Raw genomic sequence first — 10,171 nt, 5'->3', positions numbered from 1 at the left:
GTTCTCTGCCACTTGTTTGAACTGCTCCATTATTTTTGTCCCTCACCCCCACACAGATTGATTTTGCGGCCTTTCTTTTTCCCATCACCCATAAGCCTGTTGCCACTCTCATCTAAGTCTGAGAGACACAGGACGGGTCAGGTTGGAAGGGATCACAGCAGGGTCATCTGGTCCACCCTCCCAGCTCATTCAGGGTCATCCCTGAGCACATGGCACAGGATTGCATCCAGATGGTTCTGGAATATCTCCAGGGAGACTCCACGCCCTCTCTGGGCAGCCTGTTCCAGTGCTCGCAGCCTGTTCCAGTGCTCACAGTGGCTTCCAGTGCTCACAGCTTCTTCAGTTCTCGCCGCCTGTTCCAGTGCTCACAGCCTGTTCCAGTGCTCACAGCCTGTTTCAGTGCTCACTCACTGCACAGTAAAGAAGTTCTTCCTCAGTTCAGCAGGAACTTTGTGTGCCTCGGTTTCTGCCCGTTGCCTCAAGTCCCATTGCTCAGCACCACCCAGTAGGTTGCAGATTACTTGCCCACTCACCTGCTCGTTTGCTCCTATCTCCTTTCCCAACTGCCTAGCAGATTGTGCCCCTGCTTGTGACAACAGCCCAACTGTCCTGCACCAGGTACCTATAGAGCAAGAATAATGTGGGTCTGTACTGAGTTATGTGGGCTGTATATGATTTTAATTAAGAGATTTGCACAAGGGAAGTCAGAAGGGCTTTGCTGGCTGGAAGTAGAAGGTCTGTGCTGAAAGATTTCTGCAGAAGTATTACTTGCAAAGCAGAAGAAATACTTGAAGGCTTTGAGCATTGAGACAGGCAATGTAATGGGATAAATGAGGTGAAATGAAAGACAGGACAAATGGGATTAGTGAAAGGCAAAAAATAGAAATATCAATATAAAAAATGAAAGTGTTTAGCACTAATGTTGATTCAAAAGTATTGGCACACAGAGGGAAAAGAGTGAGCCTATGAAAAATGGCATGGGGACTTGGAAAAAAAATCCATCAAGAAGTCAATCAATTTCCATAATTTTTATGTTTTTACTAATAAGAATAGCAAGGGGTTAATGTAGCATTAAAACAAACAAACAAACAAACAAACAACAAAACTAAAACAAAACAGAATTTAACTCCATCATTAATGTTTTTGGTTTGGAAAAACTAAAAGGGTGAGGTCAATAGTAGAGATCTAACCTCCATGGGAAAAAGACTGATCTTGTTAAGAAATAAATTACAGATTCTATGAGATATTAACACATCATAACCAAAGTAATGTTTCAGAAATATCTCTAGTAATATCCTGGGGCATTTGAAGAGAAACAGGGGAACTAGAGAAGGACACAAAGGTTGGTGGGATGAAAGCTAAGAGGAGAAATATGTTCTTTCCAAACAGGAACTTTTTTCCCCCAAAAGTACTATTTCTTTTTGCAGAACTAAAATATCATCTTATTCATACTTTTACTTGTTTTAAAGTTCTTGTATAAAGTAGCTATAAGAGCCTAACACCTTAAAATGCCAAAAGTATTAGCTAGAAGATCTCTCCTAGTTAGATACGGAGGCAACAAAATCAGTGGTTGAGATTAGAGAGATTAGAGCAACGGGTTTTCCAGGCAGCTTTTAGCTAAGACTTAATAAACAAAAGAGAAGTAATTTATTATATCATAAATTGTTAAATATGTTAACAAACTCAGCATCACAAGGTTATTTTTGTTTAAAACCCCCTGGGATTAATAACATACATACATACATATATACATACTAGGATTGCAAATTTGCACAATATTTCTAAGATCCACAGCATGATTTATTTAATATAATTTATTTTTTGAAATATTAAATCAATTAGATTTAAACTGCAGCTACCTATATTTGAAGTAATATGAAAAGATCAGTATATTTGGAAAGGTATTTCTTAGTGAACTTTAAAGTATTTCTCCAGAGATGTTGAAAACAAAATTAGAAAAAATAAGAGATTTTCTTACATTCTTGATCCCTTACTCCATTAAGGTTTTATCACTTTAAAGTTGACCTGATATGACCTTAACAGTTGTGGTTAATTCTCTAATACATAGTTGGTAACTGGGTAGAGAATAGGCTTATATTGGAGACCCCAACCAATAGCGAGATACATAAGGAGATAGGAAAATTTATCTCAGTGTTTATCTGGGGGAAAAAAAAGGCATTTGAAAGCAAAACATTGGTATATGGTATAAGATTTAGCCAACAATATTTGTTAGCAAATTCCCATTTTCCATTTAATCCTATTTTAAGGGTTAACTCAAACATAGTGTCTGTAAAATAAAAATGTTTTTGTCATTTTGAGGTGGAGTGTACAGCAGGTTAGAGACAGGTTTTAACCAGTTTAAGAGTGATATTTGTGATCAAAATGATCTGTACTTGGGACTTCTTTTAGGGAGCTCTGTGATTCTATTTTTTCAAGTGTTTCACCATTTGTTTTCTGAGGATTAAAAGACTGCAAAATTAAATTACTCCAACAGAAGTGTCAAATTCAAAATGAAGTTGTTCACTGTGTTGCCTTTGGTTTTCTTCTAGCAAAGGAGGACATAGGTCAGAGAACAGAAGGGCTCCATCAGTACAGCTGTTAGGAGTGGTTTGGGACAGAAGGGTGTGTGTAGCTGCTGGGATGTTAGAACAGTTTACTGCAGAAGACTGCTAGGATCAATATACAGTGTTTACTTTTGATTAAACCAAAGCACATGCATTATTTAGTTCTTACCCTTGGCCCTCTTCTTCTACAGGCACAAATTTTGTGATCTCTTTCCTCCTTCAATAAAAATATAAAAGCATGAGATTTTTATATGAGCCTAATATCTTCATGCTTTTAGACACAACTTTTGTTCATAATATCTTCTTATTTGCTTAAAGATTCGTTATACAGAATTTTCCTCTCTCTTCATAAAAGCTTTGATGTTTAGTAGAGACCTAGAAAATTATCAACAGGAAAGGACAGGATTTCACTGTGTATCACAGTACTTGTCAGAACCAGAGGAACAGCAGTGGTTTGGCACAGTGTTTTCTTCCATAAGAATTATTGCAAATGTATCAGGCCAAAAAGATAACAGCTGATATGCTGGCTTAAGCTTTTTGGGTTTTTGGGATTTTTTTATTTTGAGGCCCATTGTAAACAAATAAATAGCACATATAGATGCCACAAATATTTACAATTTGTAGACCAAGAATCGTGTTGAGGGCTGTATATTGTCTTTGGTACGTGGTAGAGCTAAATTTGATTATCCTGCTGTCACCATAGGCCTCTCTCATTTATTAATCTGTTGATTCCACCTTTAGAAGAAAAGGTCTTTCATAGGACTTGCAGCTGTCTGCTGGACCTCCATCCTAGGGAAGAGGGATGCTTCACCAAGGCAGTATGACTCAAAATGTTCATGCTTCCATGTCAGCAAGTTGGTTTGCCCAGGACCAATTTGAGTGCTTCCATTGCCCTGCTGCGGGTGCGGCAGTTTCCCGCAGCACGTTTCCTCTCTCAGCCCGGCCATGGTGCTGCCCTCAGAGCAGGCGTTGCAGGCACGGGGCTCCCGAGCAGAGCGCTGCAGCCTCGCAGGGATGTGTGCTGCCGAGGGGCCGCTCCAGTGCATCGCTGCCACGTCGCTGCTCGGCGTGAGCTGCCCTTCACAGCATCCTCCTCCGAGCAGGGCATGCACCGGGAGCCTCCCGCTGCACAAACCCTGGGCAGGCTCAGCCAGCCACAAGGAAGGGAACCAGAGACAGGCTGAGTGCAGCACTCATTCACGAAAGCAAATAATGTCAAGCTATCAGGCAGATGTTTGTTTACTTATTTATTCTGAATGTGCCAGAGAGGATGTCAAACTTAAATCCAAGGCATATCACTGTAACCTAAGCAACTGTAACCATTACAGCCACTTCACACTTGAATAGTTTCCCTACCTTAAATTTCTCCTTCATTTTCTAGTTTCAATTTCCTGGAGGGGAGAGAGGGAAGAGCAAAATTTTGGAATGAATTTTAAGTGGAATTTAATGCTTAGCAAATTTCTGCTAACAGGAAACCTATATGGGTTGGTATTTTTGATTTTGTTTTGGTTGGGTTTTTGTGGGGGGGTTGTTTGTTTGTTTGTGTTCGCTTGTTAGCTTTTCATCTTGTTTTTTACTTTAAAAGATAAAAAGTGCAATTTCATATTTCTGTTGTGTGGAGTGTATTATAGCTAACCTTGAATTAGTCTAAAATTTTAGTAAATTAAAAATTAATCTATTTTAGTCTAAAAATCAGACTAAAATACATTATTATTGTGCAATCATAGGGAAAAAAAGCAAAACCAAACTTGTGTACAGCATTTTCAGACATTAGTGGAATGGTAGGATCTAGACAATATGTAGCTATTAAATCAATAATCCAGACATTGAGGGAATTCCCCAGACAGCTGTTGGATATTTCCCCCTAATCAGATATAATAATCCAATGGTGTTTGAAATGGCATGATTGTATATTGGAATGTATTTTTGTGCTGATATTTTCTCATGCATCTCTAATAGCTCCCTAAAATATGAAGAGGGCCAAGCATTATTCATAGCCATGGATATCCTGTGAAAAAGCTGCTGTTTGAATATATGAAGTGTGTGCAAGTCCTTTAGCCCTTTCTGACAGACATCCTAAGCTGGTTTACCACTATACCCTGGTATCTTTTGTTTCCTGGCAGGATAACCCTGATGGATGTCAGTGGTGTGTGCCAAGTTTTGTGTGGCAGAAGCTGGGGAGGTGTGTGAGAACCTGGTACACAGATTTTGAGGGACAACAGAGCTGGGGGATGTGCAGGCTGACCTATTGAGTCTCTTCCAACTCCAGTTTTGTTTTCATATAGATTTCAGTGACATGGAAATATTGTTTTCCTGTTTCTAGTAGTTGTGTAGACATTTACAATACCTAGTTTCTAGGCTAGTCTGTGTTATATTTTTATATAGCTATAACCAGCATACTTGTGCTATCCAGATTCCTGTTTACAAATATAAACATTTTTTCTTTGTTCTTCTCTGTTTCACTGCACTATTGGGGCTTACTTATTTCAGTGTCATCCTTCCTAACCTAATCCAAACAATAACCTTGGCTCAACAATTTAAACATATTGAATCCCAAACCAGAGTAGTTTTCCCTAGTAATACTCTGATTACAGCAGCTTTTATGTCTGAACAGGAAAGGACCTTAAACACTAAATCTCATCAGCACTGTAAAAAATAAGTGGTGAGCATCAGTCACATTTTCTTGAAATACCACAAGTCTTTCTTGAGGCCTAATCCTTTAATCTCTGGATTTTGGGCACTTCTGTTCTGATTACTAGGGATCAAAAGGTTTGGCAAATACTCTTTAGACCACTCTTCAAAGTGGCCACTGTAATATTACCAGGTTGTTATGACAATTGTATGATTTTTTTGCTGTAGTGGTAGCTGGTATTTTTGGAAAAAAAGTTAGTTTATGAATGCAATATTCTGCCACACTGAAAATTTTTAAAAAGCATATGGTCCACCAGTATAGAGGTTCAGAGGATTTGAGAACATGGCAATGTCAAAGTAAAGGAGAAATATCTTTCAGTGATGATGGAAATTTCTCCTACTGAGTAAGAGGCAACCTTTCTAATGGAGGGTACCCTCAGAGGGCTGCTGCAGCACACACAAAGGCTTTTCCAGCCTGTTACCAAAGCTACAGAATGACCTTTTCATTTCACTGCAAATGGAAATCTTATGCCATTTCCTGCCTGAACTACTGTCATGTGTGAGGTTACATAGAAAAAAGGAATGGACCAAAATCTACTTCTTAGGCCCTCCTACCAGATAGTTTTGTTCGATGTTCATTGGTCTGCTCTGGAAGTACACAGTTTTTCCCTAAATGACATAATTTCCTTGGACTGTTTTCAACAAAGGCTGCATAAGTTGAAACAAAATGGTGACTCCTCCTCCACAAATTTCATTTTACCTATTGCAAACTAGCCATAAAATTAAACTGAATATTTCCAGCTATATTTGATCACTGGGATTCCAAAAGGCTGTTACTTCATGTGTTTCATCTCTGCCTAAGGAAGACAGTCCCACCTGACTTAAAGAGAGCTACCAAGGTGCTATTGAAAAATCACTCATTTTCAACAGAGGGGCTTTAAATTAATGGGGCAGATTTGGAAAAAGAAACTATCTTGTCACCCAGATGGAGGGCTCTGCAGTTATACAGGAGCAAGTTCAGATCTCTCCATGTTGTTCCTGTTCATTCCAGCCTTCATTGCTGGGCTGCCTTTATTGTTCCTGTCCCTGCCATTGTCTGAGAGAAGTCAAACTGGGTATGTAAAACCAAAACTCCAGAGCCTGAAAGAGCCAAATACTCTTGTGCTCATCGTGAATATTTTATCTGCATAGGTGTGTCATCACTTGTATCCAGTTCCTCTTTACTTGGAAGATCAAGTTCTGCTACACAGCATAAAATTCATTTGGAAAAAACATTTTATACTGTTGTTTCCTGGTATTTGCCACTTTGTATATTGGAGTGCATATATCGAGGGTGAATGCAGGTGAAGGCTTTCAAAGTTACTTTGCTGTGTTGACAACACTACAACAAATCTGGCCTTTACTATCAAATTACATATTTTTATTAATTTTTCATTCAGTGAAATATTCTGAAATATTCAGTGACTACAGTGGGCTATGGCCAAATAAATTAATATTGCTTATTGAGAATAAACAAGTTCTAACATTTTCAATGTGCTAATGTTAGCATTCAATGTTGGCCTTAAACCAGAATAACACGTTTTTGTGTATAATGTGTTGCTTGATAAAAGAAATGCTCATTGAGTCTGTAATGCCAGCTCAGCCCATGGCTTCCCTGATAATGCCTGCTCTCTGTGAGGAACTTGTGCCAGTGTAAGAAAAGGAATTAAAAGTCAAGCTCTGTGGCCCTGTGCTCTGTGCCCCAATATGAGCACACATGACTTGTTTGTGTATTAAACTGCACTGAAAAGTTCTTTTGGCTTAGGGAAAGCTAGAGAAAAAGATGTGTAGCTCCCTGTCAGCTGGGGGAGAATGCTGGTTTGTTATCTTTTGCCTGTTTTCATAAACAAATGCCGACAGCAATTGTTGTTTTTGCAGAGCCAGCAGAAATTCATAGGGGGTTTCTTTTTGTTGTACTGCCACACTAAAAAGAGATGTTATTTTAACAACAGAATGTTTGATAGCTTTTAAAAATACAAGGCCTAGTTTTTAGGCATGCTGAGCCCCATAATTTCTGTTGAAGTCAGCTCTTGCTGTGGATGCCCCAGAGCACTCTAAGGAGTCCCTTAGATTCAAGATCCAAGTACAGCATTAGGGAACATCTCTGATGTGATCACAGTCACCAGGAAAAGCACAGAGGCTTTGTTTTCTATATAGGAACACAAATTGCACTGAGTCTTTTGGAAGGTGCATGTATTGAATGTGTTCATAAAGTTGTGAAGTTACCATCTCAGCAGTAAAGGTGCAAGTTAGCTTGCACTAAAGGATATCTCTAATGGAATTGCTTTGTGTGATGGAATGCAGAGGTAAGATTGCAGCATAACCACTGTGGGACGTTCAGGCACAGGGAAACATCTGTCCTATGAAGAAACTAGCTATGGCAAAAATAACCCCAGACTGAGCACTGAGCTCAATTCCCAGGCTAGGCCCTTCTGACTTTAAAGATTTCTGTTCTGTGCTTAAAATGTTTTTTTTTTTTTTTTCCCATATTGCAGCTAAGGTTTTCCCAGGATTTGTGCCTCATGAGGGAATAGTTAATGGAGAAAGTGTTCTGTTAAAAAAACAAAAACCAAACCAACAAACAAAAAAACCAACCAAACCCCAAAGCATGTAAGATTTCAAATCCCTAACAAAAACAAGTAGATAATACAAAGTGTATTAATTGCATTTGCAAATAAAATGCAACCTTACTTCCATCCCATCACACCTTACTGTTTCCTTTCTCAAGCAAAGATTAATCCCTCCTTAATTTAGGTGTTGTGTATTCATTGAGTGTTTCAGGACAGATACACAAGCAATGTAGTGACAGATAAAGAACTCTTCAATCCTTTAAAATTTATTGTCAACTGGTTTATTAGCATTACTAAATGAATGTCTGTGTTCTTTTCTGTAAAACGTGGTCAAATGGAAAAGATCCATTACAACAGCTATTTTGTTTACTTAGATTTGGACATTCTTCTTCAGTGTTGGTAGCTCAGATTTTGCAAGATCATGCCACTGCATAAGAAGCAGCAAGTGGGATGTAGAGATAAAAGTAACTGTTTGGTATCAAAGAAAAGTTGAATTCTTACTGTAAAGAGATAACTTGAAGAGTGAATATATTAATTGTAAAATGATTGCTTGTATCAATAAATTGAAAAATTGACCTTTAACATTTAGAGTTAAGTTGCATTTAATAATTTTTAATGCATGTTAAGCAGCTCTGGTTATAAGCATAATTCTGTAGTACTTCTTTTCATTGTAAATTGAGTCTTAAAAGGTACTTAAGTAGAATTAAAAATTAAAATAATAAATTCTGGACTGAGAGTGTCATAAACTGATACCTCCAGAGCAGTGACTTCACTTTTGTGAAGATCACCTGCCTATCATTTTTTAACCAGGCTGAACTAACAGCTGTATTGCAAAAGATAGCCTTAGTGCAAAATTAGTCCAAAAGGGCACTAAAACCTCACACAGCTGATACATGAAAAGCTACTGTACTCACTGTAAAGGCACTGCTTGTAGAGGAAGTCATTATCTCTGACCTGAATTTTAATGTGTTCAGTGACAACAAACATCGAGACTTTTCCTAGAACTAGCTAGTTAAAATTATGTGTGATGCTGGTCGTGGAAAGTTGATGAAGTTATTTATAAATCTTTCTCCTCTTTTTAAATATTCGAAGATTAGTTCAAGTAGAAGCAGTTTTAAACTAAAATCAGGTTAAGGAGATACTGAATACAATAAAATAATATCTTGTAACAACCCAACTTAGCAGAGGAGTTTCTGAGACAGTATCTCAGACAGTTCTCTCAGGGGTTTGCTCACAGCATCCCTGGTTTCTGTTCTCTTGCTAACAATTCTTCAGTGGGCCTGAGGAATTCCTGTGCTCTGCTCTGTTCACTGGCCTGGGGCACAGTGCAATACTGTCTGTCCCATGTGCAGAGGAAATCAGAGAAGGAGCTTTGGCTGATTTGGGTGATAATGTTAGAGATCACAAGAACTGAGCAAAAGGAAGACAGATCCCCAGAAAGGGTTGTCAGGGTTGTGTAAATCTGAAAACATATTTTTTCCAATTTGTGTAATGTTTTTGTAGATCTCATAAAACAAAGATTTGAGTTTGTTGGGGATTCATTCTAATGTTGGAGCTCTGTTTCAGAAAAGTGGTTAAGCTCATATATAGTAAATGAGCATGTGAGCTAACTAGGTTGCTGATCAGATTTGTTTCACCTCTTTTTGACTGGAAATTGATCCATCTTCTGAAATACTGCTCGTGCTAATACAAATATATTTATTCTTCCAGAAAGCCATAGTAGTTGAGTTAGTGCTTGCCTTTAAAGTTTGGTTTCTCCTGGCAGAGGGGATAGTTTAAATTGTGACTGGGCTACAGTGGAACAAATTTTGTAATGAATATGTAAGAGATTGGAGAAGCATACCTAGGTCAGCAAGTAATATGAGGCACCCTGTTTTATTGTTTTAACTATGGCTATGCTGTACTGTTTGAAATTAAAAAACATTTCTCCTTTTGCTTTAAATCTGTTCCTAATGTTTCAGTTTGTAAAATTATTCTTTGAGTTAGTAACATGGTATGAAACCTTATTGTCTCTTTCTATGTTCTTTTAGACTTTATTTTTTTACAGGATTGTAGCTCAGTTTTTAAAAGTGTTCATGTTAACTGTTTTCTACTTGCACTCCTTCATTTGCCTTACCTATTTCTCAAGTTTTTCTATTCTGTGTATAATTCTTCTGGCAGAGACTAAGATGCAGAGACCCACTTTTGGACTGGTGCTGTGAGATCTGGAGTCTTTGCAATGCATATTGCAGCCATTGACACGGGGAAGACCTGAGCTCATTAACTCAGCTTTGCACTCATGCTGTGATATTTGTGTCTAGGTGACTTTAAGGTTTTACTCTTAAAATACCTCATTGTTGTCACCGCTGGTTCAGCTTCATGAGAGCT

This window comes from Serinus canaria, chromosome 10, assembly GCF_022539315.1.
Source record: "Serinus canaria isolate serCan28SL12 chromosome 10, serCan2020, whole genome shotgun sequence".
Lineage (NCBI taxonomy): Eukaryota > Metazoa > Chordata > Aves > Passeriformes > Fringillidae > Serinus > Serinus canaria.
Note: the sequence above shows the minus strand (reverse complement) of the source record.